Here is a 16,067-nt window from a genome sequence, read left to right as displayed (position 1 = left end):
ATGTGAAATCAGGGGTGGAAAGGAGGAGTGTGCTGTCACAGTATAGGGAGAGCAATTAGGGTCACATAACAATGTATGTATAAATTTTTGTATGAGAAACTAACTTGAAATATAAACTTTCACTTAAACTACAACAATAAAAAAATAAAATAAAAAGTGTTCATTCTGGTGGTATATGTTAAATGTAAATCTTCATACCCTTCCATGGTAGACTGCGTTATTGTTCCCACTTCTTTACTCTCTCTTCCTGTAAGCGGATTAGACACTTTCACCTTAAGCACATGCCTTGCAGCGCCTTCCTGTGCTATGCCCAGTGGAAGAGAGTGTGCCAAGTCTGAACACCTTCTTTAATAGCCATTGCATGGTTCAACCATTGCATCCTTTCCCTTTGCCCCAAGAGCAGCATGTTGTGAACAGGGGCTACTCCTTCAGCTTGGATCTGGAAGAAGATAGGTAGACCAGAGCCAGAGCCAACCTAAAGCCATTGCAGCCAAAATGTAACATAAGTGAGAAATAAACCTTAATTTTTGTAAGCCAATGAGATCTGGGAACTATTTGTTACTACAACTTAACCTAGAAAAAGCTAATTAATACAATTCCAATTCCACTAAGTTATAGAGTAACCTGCATTATGGTTCATTATAATGAATGCAATGCAACACTGGGTAAGATAATCACTTTTTCTATGTTTTCATTTCTTCATATACGTATGCTGTGTGCCAGATGGTGTGAGCCTCACATCTCACTTAATTCTCAACCCTAGGTGGTGGGTCTTTTATGCCCATTCTACAGATGTGGAAAAGCTCACAAGGATAGTTTCATCATAGTTCATTATGGCTTGTACCCTTGACCGTCCTAAGTTATACCTCATTATCAGAGCATTTAGCCAGAACTCCCCAAGTATTTTCTTCTTCTGGCTAGGACACACATATATGGAACAAATGGAACAGGAAAAAAAAATATGTATATATTTGTGGCTACAGAACTACCAGTTATTTGTATTTGCGTGTCTCTGTCTCTCTCACGTCTATCATCATCTCTCCAGTCATTTTCATGTCTTTGCTCTCTCCCTTCACCATCATGTGGATTTTCTCAAGCCTGTCCTCATGTCCCTTTGTTTCTTGCTGCTTCTAATGTGGTTTTCACTTCCATAATGGTTTCATTTTCTTAATTTTCTTTCCTTTGCTCTTTCAGCATAACATGTAGTCCCTCCTTAGTCCTCCTTCCTCTACCATTCTACAGGGTTAGATGTGGGTTTGAAGCGGAAGCCTCCTCACTTCTGTGGTTCACCCATACTTCAGGTCTTCATCTCTTAAAAGCCTTTCTGAACCCTCTTGCCAACTATGTAAAATTTGTTCCCTGCTCAAGATGGAAGATATGGGTCAAACTTCTACTGTCCTTTGAAAACCTGGCCCATATTTCATTATATCTGGTAAATAGTTATTTTCTTCTATGATTTGAGGTTGCAGACATGCCCTAGTTCTATTATCGATAGAGTTTGTTTCTCTATGTTTTGGGAGTGGAGAGCAAGTGGTAACTTACGCAAACATACACTACTTCATTCTTGAAAGCAAAGAATATTCTTTACTAAAAATTGTTCTATGAGATATCTTTATTATTGCCATAGAAATGAATAATTAAAATAATGAAACAGGGGAAACAAAGCATTTAAAGATAACTCCGTGCCATAACATTAAAGTATAATGTCTCATTCTGTAAAAAATGGCATGGTGGCCCCAGACCTCCCCGTCTAACTTCAGGAGGAGGAGGAGAGAGAATCAAGATCAGCATCAGCCGAAAGCTGATTCCTACCAGGTGGAGGTCAGACATATCTCCTCTCTCCAATACTTTTACCAATTCTGACACCAGCCATCCCTCCCACGGCACTCTACTTCTCTGCTGGGTTCGATAATTCATTGCAATGGCCACGAAGAACTCACAGACCATACTTACAGTCATGAGGATTACCAGGGAAGTAACGGGTTACAATTCAGGAGCAGGAACGACTCATGATACAGTTATTTGGTCAGGACAGCTTCTTGGCCATGCCTATAGGCAGGCCTCTCCTTTGGCCCTCAGCCCCTTGGCCCCTTGGCCTGGCCTCTTCCCTGCTCAGGCAAGTGTTACAAAGCTCTTTAGCCCTGCAAATAAGTGCCTAGAGTCACCTCATTCCGCCAGTAGGCCTCCTGCCCCAAGACACTCAGCATTCTTGCTCCATGGGTCAGCACATCCACTGCAGCCACCTCACTCAATGGGCCAGAAAGCCCCCATGCTGTCTCATGCCAGTCTCCTGACTCTGTTGCCACTGTTTCTCTGCTGCTGCTTCTCTCTATCTTGTGCCATCTCAGGTGATACAGCTCTTTCTCTGTCTCCTGGGTCCAGGAGGTTCTCAGTGTAGGGATGCTGGGTCCAAAGGATGTGCTCTACTCCCGGCTCTTCTTTCTTGATGGTAGTGAAGTCCCCCCTCCCTGCCTCTGGGATGGCTCATTTTAAGCCTAGCTCGATGACAAAACTGGCCAATCCCCTTGTTAGGGTTCTATACACCTTATTTGCAAGGTCCCACTCCCACAAGCTTTCTATGCACCTTATTTGCATTGTTAGCAAGCTGTCCAATCCTGTGGTGGGCCACAAGCACCTTATTTGCATAGTCCCACCCAATCATTTTGTGGGAGTCACAGACCATGAATGGCTAAACAAAAAAAAAAAACAAAAAAACAAACCCATTGCCATCAAGCTGATTCTGACTTACAGCGACCCTATAGGACAAAGTACAACTGTCCCACAGGGTGTCCAAGGAGTAGCTGGTGGATTTGAACTGTTGACCTTTCAGTTAGCAGCCAAGCTCTCAACCACTGTGCTACCAGTGCTCCATGAATGTCTAGAAGGGCCATGTTAAGTAATTCACTATACTGCACATTCTCAACACTCACATTAAATCCCCAAATTTAAATTTATTTTTAGAAAGTAAAGAGAAACAAAGAACAAAATGAAGGAAAATGTAGGTGTTGGTTTTAAAAAGTATATCAAATATTTTCAAATACTACTAGGGAAATATTTCAAGGAAGGCAAAGTAGGCTCTTGGAAGGAGTAAGAGTTAATACTTAGGTATCTACCAGGTAAAAATTCATAAAAACTCATTTCTCCTTACACCTTCTCATCTCCTCAGTCAATTTCCAAAGACATCTGTTACTGGGAAAGGGCAAGGAAAGGACCCACTTTCCTGAGGGCCCTTACAAACAACAGTGAGTGCTTAGATACTATGGGAAAGCCCTGTGGTCCTTTGCCTAGAATGGATATAGGGCCTACTTTGCTGATCATACCTATTTCAGCAGGATATAATCAAAACGTCTCCAAAATTCCTCAGGTAGAAAGAGCTAATTTGCATGTTACCTAAACACTAAATATGACCTTAAGTTATCTGCTTAGGTTGCTGGATTACAGGAAGTAAGCACTTATTAAAAAACAAGGGTATTAGTTTATGTCAATGGAAGGTTATCAACTATTTTCAGAGACGGCCTCAAATACAGCACATTACATGAAGCTAGTTTTAATAGGTTTAGAAATCACATAAATTGGCATCTGAGTTTGTACTTTCCTAATTCTCATTTTCTAAACATGTTTTCCCTCTATCTTACTGTGAGCAGCCTTTTCCAATGATACAGAAAAGCTGGAAAATAGGTTCATTAATTTTTTTCAAGAAATATTTATTCAAGTGCTTATTATGTGCCAGATACCGTTAGCACCGGGGAGTCAGCAGTGGAAAAAATAATCCTACCCTCATGGAGTGTATAGTCTATAAAGAGTGGGAACAGAGAATATGTAACAATAGATAGACAGACAGAGAGATAAAATATGTCATATGTTAAACAGTGACCGGTGGTGGGAGAAACACAAAGCCTTGAAGAAGTGTAGGGAGTATGTGTGTTTAGGTGAGGGGGTGGTCTGCAATTCAAATAGGGCGGTCAGGGGAGCCCTCACTAAAAAGGAGGCATTTGAATCACAATCTGAAGCAGGTGAGGAGCGAACTGGGTAGGAAGAGTATTTGAGACAGAGGGAAGAGAAAGAGTCAAACTCTGTAAGAGGGAATGTGCCTAGTGTGGTTGAAGAATGATGAGCAGGTCGCTGTGGCTGGAGCTGAGGGAACAAGGGGGAGAGACGGTCCACAACACATTATCTGCATTTTCAAAATCCAAATATCTCCATGGGGAAAAAAAAAGTGTGTTTTTTGTTTGTTTGGTCATTTGTTTTTTAGTGTGTAGCCAATTCATTTGGCAGAAAAAGCTACTTTTAATCTATTTATAGTTTTTAATACCACTTCATGTGAATATTCATATATTTTACTGCAGAAATATTTTTGTATTTGTTTATGAGGTGCTGCCCCATATCCCTCTGGTGGGTTATATATTTATTATACAGTATATTTACCATAGTATCTTTCTAAAATCTGGATTCTGGAATGCATCTGGCCTCAGGGGGTTTGAATAAGGCATGGTGGATATACAGCAGGGGATGGTATTAGATAGGGCCAAAGCTCATAGTGTCTGGTAGACCATTATAAGGTCTTTGGCTTTTACTCTGAAATAAGATGGGAAGTCACTGTAGGGCTTGAGCAAAAAAGTGACATGGACTGATTTAGGTTGGCTTCTATGTTGAGAATCAGTTGAAGCAGAGTAACAGTAGAAGAAGAGACCAGCTTAGGAGGCTATTGTAATAAACCAGGTTAGAGAGTATGGTGGCTAACCCCAGGGTAGTAGTAGTGGAGGTAGAGAGAAGTGGTCAAGTTCTAGATATATTTTGAAGGAGGATTAAAGATTTTTTTTTGCTGATTAATTGGTTAGGTGTGACAGAAAGAAAAGTCAAGGATGATGCTAAGGTTTTTGGCCTGAGCAACTGGAAGACTGAAATTGCCATTAATTGGGATGGGGTAAACTTCTGGAGAAGCAGGCTTTGGGGATAGAGATCAAGAGCTCAGTTTTGGACATATTAAAGTTTGATGTGAGTTAGATATCCAAATGGAGATGTCACAGAGGAAGCTGGATATGTTGTATTGTTGTTAGGTGCCATCCAGTCAGTTCCAACTCATAGCAACCCCACGTACAGGAGAATAAAACACTGCCTCGGCCTGTGCCACCCTTACAATCTTTGCTATGTTTGAGTCCATTGTTGTAGCCACTGTGTCAATCCATCTCATTGAGGGTCTTCCTCTCTTTTGCTGCCCCCTACCTTACCAAGCATGATGTTCTTCTCCTGATAACACGTCCAAAGCATGTGACACGAAGTCTAGCCATCCTCACTCTTCCAGCAATCCGCAGTATATTCAATATTCTTTGTCAACACCATAATTTAAAGGCATCAATTCTTTGGTCTTCCATATTCGTTGTTCAGCTTTCACATGCATATGAGGCGATTGAAAATATCACGGCTTAGGTCAGGGGCATCTTACTCTCAAAGTGACATCTTTGCTTTTTAACACTTTAAAGAGGTCTTTTGCAGCAGATTTGCCCCAATATAATATGTCATTTGATTTCTTGGCTGCTGCTTCCATGGGTGTTGATTGTGGATCCAAGTAAAATGAAATCCTTGACAACTGCAATCTTTTCTCTGTTTATCATGATGTTGTTATTGGTCCACTTGTGAGGATTTTTGTTTTCTCTATGTTGAGGTGTAATCCATAGTGAAGGCTGTATTCTTTGATCTTCATCAGTAAGTGCTTCCAGTCCTCTTAGCTTTCAGTAAGCAAGGTTGTGTCTTCTGCATATTGCAAGTTGTTAATGAGTTCCTGCAATCCTGTTTCCTCATTCTTCATATAGCCCAGCTTCTTGGATTATCTGCTCAGCATATAGATTGAATACGTATGGTGAAAGGATACACCCCTGACACACACCTTTCCTGATTTTAAACCACGCAGTATCCCCATGTTCTGTTCAAACGTCTGCCTTTTGGTCTATGTACAGGTTCCATATGAGCACAATTAAGTGTTCTGGAATTCCCATTCTTCAAAATGTTATCCATAATTTGTTATGATCCACACAGTCAAATGCCTTTGCATAGTCAATAAAACATAGGTAAATGTCTTTCTGGTATTCTCTGCTTTCAGCCAAGGTTCATCTGATATCAGCAATGATAGCGCTCGTTCCATGTCCTCTTCTGAATCCAGCTTGAATTTCTGGAAGTTCCCTGTGGATTACAGCTGCAACTGTTTCTGAATGATCTCCAACATAATTTTACTTGTGTGTGATATTGTTTGATAATTTCCACATTCCCTTGGATCACCTTTTTTTGGAACGGGCACAAATATGGATCTCTTCCAGTCGGTTGGCCAGGTAGCTGTCTTCCAAATTTCTTGGCATAGACGAGTGAGTACTTCCAGTGCTGCATCCGTTTGTTGAAACATCTCAGTTGGTATTCCATCAATTCCTGGAGCCTTGTTTTTTTGCCAATGCCTTCAGTGCAGCTTGGACTTCTTCTTTCAATACCATCAGTTCTTGATCATATGCTACCATCAGTTCTTGATCATATGCTATCTCCTGAAATGGTTGAACTTTGACCAATTCTTTTTGGTACAGTGACTCTGTGTATTCCTTCCATCTGCTTTTGATGCTTCCTGTGTCGTTCAGTATGTTGCCCATAGAATTCTTCAAAATTACAACTCAAGGCTTGAATTTTTTCTTCAGTTCTTTTAGCTTGAGAATTGCCAAGGGTGTTCTTCCCTTTGGTTTTCTAACTCCAGGTCTTTGCACATTTCATTATAATACTTACTTTGTCTTCTTGAGCTGCCCTTTGAAATCTTCTGTTCAGCTTCTTCCATTTTCTTTAGCTACTGTATGTTCAATAGCAAATTTCAGAGTCTCTTCTGACACCCATTTTAGTCTTTCTTTCTTTCCTGTCTTTTTAATGACCTTTTGCTTTCCTCATGTAAGATGTCCTTGATGTCATTCCACATCTCTTCTGGTCTTCGGTCGTTAGTGTTCAACCCATCAAATCTCTTCTTGAGATGGTCTCTAAATTCGGGTGGAATATATTCAAGTTCGTACTTTGACTCTCGTGAACTTGTTCTAATTTTCTTCAGCTTCAACTTGAACTTGCATATGAGCAATTAATGGTCTGTTCCACAGCTGGCCCCTGGCCTTGTTCTGACTGATGATATTGAGCTTTTCCATTGTCTCTTTCCACAGATGTAGTCATAATTTGATTCCTGTGTTTTCCATCTGGTGAGATCCATGCGTATAGTTGCCGTTTATGTTGGTGAAAAAAGGTATTTGCAATGAATAAATCGTTGGTCTTGCAAAGTTCTATCATATGATCTCCACTGTCACTTGTATCACCAAGGCCATATTTTCCAACTACCTATCCTTCTTTCTTGTTTCCAACTTTCACATTCCAGTCACTAGTAATTATCAATGCATCTTGATTGCATGTTTGATCTATTTCAGACTGCAGAAGTCGATAAAAATCTTCTATTTCCTCATCTTGGCATTAGTTGGATATATAAGACTGGAATTCAAGGGAGAGGTTCAGCTGGAGATACGAATTTGGAAGTCATTAGCATAAAGATGGTATTCAAAGCCATAAGTATGGATGAGATCACCAAGGGCATGACCGCAGGTAGAGAAGAGGGAAGGTCCAAAGACTGAGTCCCAGGGCACTCCATCATTAGGAAATCAGGAAATGAGGGGGAACTGGCATAGGAGACTGACAAGAAATGGTTAGTGAAGTAGGAGTGAATCCAGGAGAACGTGGCATCCAGGAAGCCAACTTACAAAAGGACTGCCAGAGAAGGGAGTAATCAAGAGGGCCAAATACTGCAAAGTCCAATTAGATGAGGCTGGAGAATTGACCACTGGCTTATCAACATGGAATAATTAGTGACCTTGACAAGTGCAGTTTCAGTGAAATGGCAGGAGTGAGACCTGATTAGAGTGAGTTCAAGAAAGAAGGTGCGGGGGTAGGGGAGGAAGGATAGGAAAGAGCAATACAGACAGCTCTCATGTGGAGTTTCCAAGATGGGAGAAATAACAACTTGTTTGTGTGTTGATGGAAATGATCCAGTAGAGAGAAGGAAACCTGGTGAAGCAGGGGAAAGAGAAGGGTGTATTCTTGAGCATTATCCGTGAGTGAGGTGAGAGGGCATGAGGTCTAATACACAGGTAGAAAGTTGGCCTTTACTTGGAACAAGGATTGTTCATCTCTTGTGAATAGAGAGAAGGCAGAGTATATGGGCAGGTATATGCAGGTAGCTGGACGGATGTGGTGCTGGGAGCTTGTGGAAAGTCTCTTTTTGTTTCTATTTTCTTATTGAAATAGGAAACAAGGTCATCAGCCAAGAGTGTAGTTGGGCAAGGAGATGGAGGTTTGAGCAGCAAAGAGAATGAAATAGCCCAGGAGCCTGGAAGACTGAATGGGCTAGGGAAATATGGTAAGATGGCTAGGCAGCTTTAGGGTCTTCTTTAGCTTAATAACCATGACTTTAAAGTAAGACAGTCAGCATGATATGGGTTTTTCTCCAGGCACATTCAGCTGCATAGGTGTAGGCGGGGAGTAGGTGAAGTGTTGGGTTCAACCAAGGTCATGGTTAACCCTTTTGTGCCCAGTGCTACATATACCAACCATGAAATTTTTAGCTTCTGGGGTTTATTGGGAAGCTGCTATACCACTAACAGTGCATGCTGCCACAAGGCAGGGACCTTTATGACTGTTTGAAACTGAGGAAATGGGCATGTTTTTACCGGGTGTTGGTAGGAAAAATAGACATTTTGAGAATTTTAATTTGTAACACATATGTACCAACAGATCCCAGTGGGGATCCTGGGGTATAATTAGTGGTATTTCATATGTACCAGTAAACACTGAGAGTAGGCTTGTGGGAGGGGGCAACAACAAAAAAATCCATATCACCTACTAAAAATTCAGACACACTCAATGATTCAGCACGCTCCCATTAATGAAAACATGGTATCAACAAAAAATTCAAGCAGAAAATAATTGGATCACCATAGGGTAAAATCAAGGGTGTCAGGGAAGTCCAGGGTATACGCAAAGAAGTGATTATGGTGATTAACCACAGGATTTAAACTGGGTAAGGAGGGAAGTAAGGGGAGATGGCTGCTAAATAAAAAAAATTTTTTAACAAAATATACAGTTATATAAAATTTAGATAATAAGTATATTTCTACAGCATACATATGTCCATTACACAGCTGCCATAACTTAAAAAACTGAGTCTATATTACATTTGTATTAGTGCCTTTATATTACATATATTAAATTTGTAACAGATTTGCATCCAGCCCTCTGGTACTTGACATTTTACAATTTGTGCTTAATTCAATTAGCTTTCAAACAGAAGTCATTTCCTGTTGAAAAGCAAATATTTCTGAGAAATTCTAGGGAAGTCTTATCAATCACAGTTGTGTCCCTAGAGCTTAACACAATGCCTGGCACCTAGTAGGTGATTGTTGAATGAACTTATGTCTGTTTTTTTAAAAACGTGCTAGCAGCCTTGTCAAGAGTGGGTTTTGAAAGCAGGCTGTGAGTAGAGATAGAAAAGCGGACACTGAGGTCCAGAAGGAGGAGAAAGTAACAACAGGAGAAAATTACAGACCAGGGCAGACTTGGCATACTTCTTCATCCTGCCCTGGAACTCATCAGCGTAACTGCTTTCGGCATTCCATCTGGAGTACCTGGGGCAGGAAAATCATGCAAAATAGGGCACAGTGCGCAGGGGTAGGTGCTCAATAAATAGGTGTTAAATAGGTGAATCGAAACAGTGAAAACTAATGGTAACTCCATCCCTTCACTTTTTATCCCACAGAGGAGCGCTGGAGGGCAGGGACTAAAAATGCTGAACAGAAAGTCAGAGGTTGGCTGCTGCCACCAACTAGCGCCGACACCGTATGCAGCTAACCTCTCTGGGCTTTGCTTTCTTCACCTGTGAAAACAACAGCTAACATTTGTTGATTGCTTACTATTAATATAGACCAGATCCTTTGCTTAACACTTTATGTGAATTTACTTATTTAATTCATTTCACAACCCTAAACCAAAACCAAACCAAACCTGTTCCCATCAAGTTGATTCTGACTCTTAATGATGGTTGTTATTATGATTGTCCTAGTGTTGCAGATGAAGTATTGAGGTTAAGTACTTGTTTAAAGTTAAGCAAATAACCAAATAGCAGAACCAGAATTCAAACACAAGCAGAGGTAGGATTCAAACCAATGGTTGAACTGAAGGTAAGACTTGATGGCTATCTTCTTAACCACCATAATATCTCAACCACTACACTGTACTTTAAAAGTCTGCTACATGCCCTCTTTCAACACTAAAATAAGTTGATTCTATTTTGCTTAAAACAAATAAAATAATTAACTTTAGTGCCTATAGGTATACTACTAAACCAGAAAAATAGGAACAGACAGAACCAGTAACTACTACATAGGTTATGTAGAAAGAATACACAGTATAAAGAGCTCAAGTCAGTGAATACTGAGTAAGTGTATAAGAAAGGTCCATCGTCCAAGGTCCCTCCACAAAATCATGACCCAAATGGAGGAAATCAACATGGAAGTTTCAATCAACATCATTCATTCATTCTTTCATTCAAACACTTATTGAGCATCTACCATGAGTGAGGTACTGAAATGGGTATGGACACATTTTCTCATTTACTGCTGCATCCCATCTTATGAGTGAAGAAATGGAGAGTTTAATGGATAAGTTACTTGTCCAAGGCCATGAGGCTAGTAAGTAGCAGAGCTGGGAGCCCAACACAAGACTGTCCAGTGAATTTTACATTAATGGACATGGATGCTTCTCATATGCTCAATTCATTCAGTATTTTTTTTTTTTAAAGGCAGATTTCCTTAGATAATTTGATGACAAAAAGAATTACAAGCAGAGTCGATATTCCAAATACATCCATAAACATAGGACATTTCTCTAGACTGAAATTAGTAATAGTCATTTCTAAAGAATAAAGTCAATATTGATTGCATTTTGGATGTAAATACACTTATTATTTTTAATGAACTTAGCACACATTGTAAGTCTTACCTCTTGATGTGCCAAAGAATAAGAGTGCAGCAATCCAAATTCCAAACATCTAAGTTGATACAAATAAAAAAATCAAAAATCTCCTGAAGAACTTTACTTGTAAAGTCACTTCACTATAAAGTACTAAGTGGTTTTCTTCAAAATGACACCACTAAATATAGGAGCTCTAGGTCCAGAAGAGCACGTAGCTCATGCCACCTTTAATTCTCATGCCCTGCAAAGTAAATGTGCCATAGCCTAGACTCTTGGCTTCATATTAAGAAATATAATTAGCTGGGTGTGACTTACATCATGTGACTGGTGATTAAAACTTCCAAGGATTTGTCGCTTCATCATTAGTAATATTTTAGTTTACACACAAATGGAGTCATTCTGGAAAGTTATTCTAAGGTTCATGATTTTAGATAATAAACATTTAAAAGGAAATTTTTCCAGATCGTGATTAGACATTTTCAGTATTTTTTCCCTAACATTTCTCAGCGTAAGCATCCACTTAATACAAGCACATCCTGCTAAAATATGTTATGAGTTAAATAATACACAGCTAATCTGCCCCTCTTACCTGTGTGGCAATATCACATAGCTGTTATCATCGGTGACTCTGGAGCCTGATCCCTGGGCTCTTCTACTTATTGCTAGCATGGCTTTGGGCTGTTCAGTCTCACTGTGCTTTTCCTCACCTGTAAAGGGGGATAATTATGGCTCCTAATTCATAAGGTCATTGAAGTGATTAAATTACTTACACATACAATAAGTAATTGGTACATAAGTAATATATTAAGTGTTAATTTTTATTACTCTCATTTTAAACTATGTTAATGTTCATATGGACAAATTTATGTTTACATATAGGTAAATATATACTTACATCATTTTATATAGGCTTCGTGATATAAACCAAACCCAAATCCATTGCCATCGAGTCGATTTCAACTCATAGCAACCCAACAGGACAAAGCAGAACTGCTCCACAGGGAGTTTCCGAGGCTGTAATCTTTACGGAAGCAGACTGCCACATCTTTCTCTCACAGAGCAGCTGGTGGGTTCGAACCACCCACCTTTTGATTAGCAGTTTAACCACTGTGCCACCAGCGCTCCTTGTATACTTTAGTGCAATTTAAACTTGCTTTTTTGTGCTACTACATTAACTTACAGTGATGAACAATTAAATCCACAGGTATCTTAGTTATTTTCTCAATTTTTAAATGTTCATAGAAAGTGGCTGAAAGCATTTCTCGGGTTTTCTTAATTTTTTTCTCTCATCGTAATAGCATCAAATTTTTATCATATTTATGAGACATTTGGTCTTTTCATGCATACCTTGTTACATTATGCAAGACTCAAACAAAGAAGAAATTATGAACAAGAGTAGTTACAAGTCTTGGGTGTTTTGTTTGGTTGGAAATATCCTGGTGATTGTAGCAGCCAGTTCACGCTGGCATGCAGGCCAGCAGTAAATACAGAATGGACCCATTCAGCACTAAGCACAGAGCCCAGCACAGAGGGAGTGCCCACTAACCAGGCCTTTAAAAAAAGACATGCTCTAAAAGCTTCACCAATTATTGACTGTATTTTCCAAGTGACATATCAAGAATTGATGTTTTCAGCCCCACAAGTAGGATAAGCCTGAACAATACATCCATCAACAGCATCCTGTCAGAAGACTGCATCTTATTTACGTCTGCATCTCAAGTGACAAGCACGATGCCTGGAACTAAGAAGGTACTTAATATATTAACATTGTCAAATAATAAATACAAAGATCTACAATGATAATATAGACAAAAAAAAATTTTTTTAAACCACTCTCTGTTCCATGTTTTCACAGCACTTACTAATGAACCTGCTATGTTGTTGTTGTATGCCGTTGAGTCAATTCCGACTCATAGCAAGTCCATGTGACGGAGTAGAACAGCCCCATAGGGTTTCCCAGGCTGTAATCTTTACAGAAGCAGATTGCCAGGTCTTTTCTCCCATGGAGTCACTGGTGGGTTCGAACTGCTGACCTTTCAGTTAGCAGCTGAGCACTTAACCTTTGTGCCACCAGGACTCCTGAACCTGCTATAGCACTTAACAGATCATAGACTTGTTAGGCATTTATCTGTTAGTCTCCTACCTTAGACTGCACCATTCTGAGACAAGGATTGGCTTTTGCTCATTTCTGGGCCCCGAGCATCTAGTAAAAGGTCTATCAGATTTCAATATTTAATGAAAGAAAGAAAAAAAAAGCAATAGATTTCACTGATCTATATTGTCCAAGGAAAATTCTTATTCTACAGAGATTATCATTCTGAAAGATGAAGACTCACTCTAACAATTATACTTAACAAGGATCAGCTACTGGTGAATCTATAAATGCTTGCTGAAATCACGGCAGCTCTGCCTAGAAAATGCTACGTACAGGAGTTAACAGTAGCTTTTAAAAATTCTTCACAAAATTAAAGCTGTGTCTACATATGACAGCACACCAAAGTGAGGAAAAAGAGCAAACCAGTTGAATTCTTGATCCAACAGTAGATAATAATTTAATTAATTTTGTCTCTGACATGATAAATTATTTTGAGTATTTAGTAAAGCAGAGAACCGTCCAAGATGTCATCATGATTATTTCAATATTTACATCAGAACCCTGAAGAATATGGCTGTAATTTTAAAATCACTTTCTAGGCGATTTCTTATTGCACAGCTCTTCAAATCATCTCAGATTTCAAGTAGGCTAACACCATGGCCATTTGGGGGAAGCAAAGGAGGAGTGAAGCACAAAGTTAAACACCTGAGCCATCATGTCATTCATTCATTTATTCATTCATTCAATAAATATTTGAGTGGTTACTACGTGCCAGGTATTAGTCTTGGTGTTGATGATGCATCAATGAACAAAACAGATAATAAAGACCCAGCCTTTGTGGATATTATATTACCATGAAGGAGGCAGCCAATAAACCTAGTAAATAATTATAGAGTATATGGAAAATTGGTTAAGTGTTATGGAAAGAAAAGCAGAGCAGCGTAAAGGAGGTTAGGGAACTTGGGATTTGATTGGGGGAGGGAGTTGCAAGTGCAACAATTTTAATTTGGGTGGTCCAGAGAGGCCTCGTTAAAAAGGTGACATTTGAGCAAAGAATCAAAGTCAGTGACTCTCTGGGGCAAGAGTCTTCCGGGCAGAGGGACAGGTAAGCCCAGGCCCTGAGGCTGGAGTGTGCCTGTGTCTTGGAGCGAGTGTGTTGGAAGCAAAGGAAGAGAGGACGAGGCAAGTAGAGGATGAAATCACAGAGAAACTTGGGGGCTAGAGTGGGTAAGTTCTTACAGGCCATCTTAACAACTCCAGCTTTTCCTCTCCGAGGAAAGAGAGCTGTTTGGGAGGCTCTGAGCAGAGAAGTGTCGTGTCTAACTTCAATTTTAACAGGATCATTCTGACTACTCTGTTGTCAATAGACTAAAGTAGGGCAAAGCATACTGTATTTTTATGCAAATAACGAGTGCATTATTCATTTATTTGCCAACTGCACAACACTCCCTCACTATTTTTGTAAGCAAGCTATGTTATTGTTGTTAGGAGCCCTCGAATTTGTTCCCACTCATAGCAACCCTATGTACAACAGAACAAAACACTGCCTTGTCCTGTGCTATCTCCACAATCGTTGCTATGTTTGAGCCCATTGTTGCAGTCATTGTATCAATTCATCTCATTGAGGGTCTTCCTCTTTTTCATTGACCCTCTACGTTACCAAGCATGATGTCCTTCTCCAAGGAATGCTCCCTCCTAATGACATGTCCAAAGTAAGTGAGATGAAGTCTCGCCATGCTTGCTTCTAAGGAGCACTCTGGCTGTACTTCTTCCAAGACAGATTTGTTCATTCTTCTGGCAGTCCACGGTATATTTACTATTCTTCGCCAAAACCATAATTCAAAGGAATCAATTCTCCTTTGGTTTTCCTTATTCATTGTCCAGCTTTTGCATGCATATGAAGCAACTGAGAATACCATGGCTTGAGTCAGGTGCACCTTAGTTCTCAAAGTGACATCTTTGCTTTTTAACATTTTAAAGATACCTTTCGCAGCAGATTTGCCCAATGCAACACATCATTGATTTATTGACTGATGCTTCCAAGGGCATTGATTGTGGATCCAAGTAAAATGAAATCCTTGACAATTTCAATCTTTTCTCCATTTGTCATGATGTTGCTTATTGATACACTCATGAGGATTTTTGTTTTTTTTATGTTGGGGTGTAATCCACAGTGAAGACTGTATTCTTTAATCTTCATCAGTAAGTGCTTCCAGTTCTCTTAGCTTTCAGCAGGCAAGGTTGTGTCATCTGCATATTGTAGGTTGTTAATGAGTCTTCTTCCAATCCAGATGCCGCATTCTTCTTCATACAGTCCATCTTCTCATGTATTTGCTCTGCATACAGATTGAATAAGTATTATGAAAGGATACTACCCTGATGCACACCTTTCCTGGTTTTAAATCATGCAGTATCCCCTTGTTCTGTTTGAATGACTGACTCTTGGTCTATGTACAGGTTCTGCGTGAGCACAATTAAGTGTTCTGGAATTCCCATTCTTCACAATGTTGTCCATAATTTGTTATGATCCACACAGTTGACTGTCTTTGCATAGTCAATAAAACACAGAGCATCTCAAGAATAGACTTGATGCATTGAACACTAAAGACCGAAGACCAGACAAGTTGTGGAATGACATCAAGGACGTCATACATGAAGAAAGCAAGAGGTCAATAAAAAGAAAAATCAAAACAGATGTCAGAAAAGAGTCTGAAAGTTGCTCTTGAATGTAGTGTAGCTAAAGCGAAAGGAAGAAATGATAAAGTAAGAGCCGAACAGAAGATTTCAAAGGGAAACTTGAGAAAGCAAAGTATTATAATGAAATGTGCAAAGACTTGGAGTTAGAAAACCAAAAGGGAAGAATATGCTCGGCATTTCTCAACCTGAAATACTGAAGAAAAAATTCAAGCCTCAAGTTGCAATACTGAAGGATTCTATGGGGAAAATA

At 39.6% G+C, this 16,067-nt stretch overlaps 1 protein-coding gene across 1 annotated transcript in view; it reads right to left on the bottom strand.

Moving 5' to 3' along the window:
* The window catches only part of PNLIPRP3 (pancreatic lipase related protein 3), a 53,332-nt gene extending 41,623 nt beyond the window's left edge, over positions 1-11,709 (bottom strand). Inside the window, exons 1-2 of the mRNA XM_023729895.1 lie at positions 11,615-11,709; positions 11,053-11,101 (exon numbers count right to left, since the gene is read on the bottom strand). The gene's annotated coding sequence lies outside the window, so the exon portion shown is untranslated. The remainder of the gene's footprint in view (positions 1-11,052; positions 11,102-11,614) is intronic.
* Between the last annotated feature and the right edge of the window lie 4,358 nt (positions 11,710-16,067).

Source organism: Trichechus manatus, unplaced genomic scaffold, assembly GCF_000243295.1.
Source record: "Trichechus manatus latirostris isolate Lorelei unplaced genomic scaffold, TriManLat1.0 scaffold00031, whole genome shotgun sequence".
NCBI lineage: Eukaryota > Metazoa > Chordata > Mammalia > Sirenia > Trichechidae > Trichechus > Trichechus manatus.
This window is presented reverse-complemented; position numbering and strand designations above follow the sequence as displayed.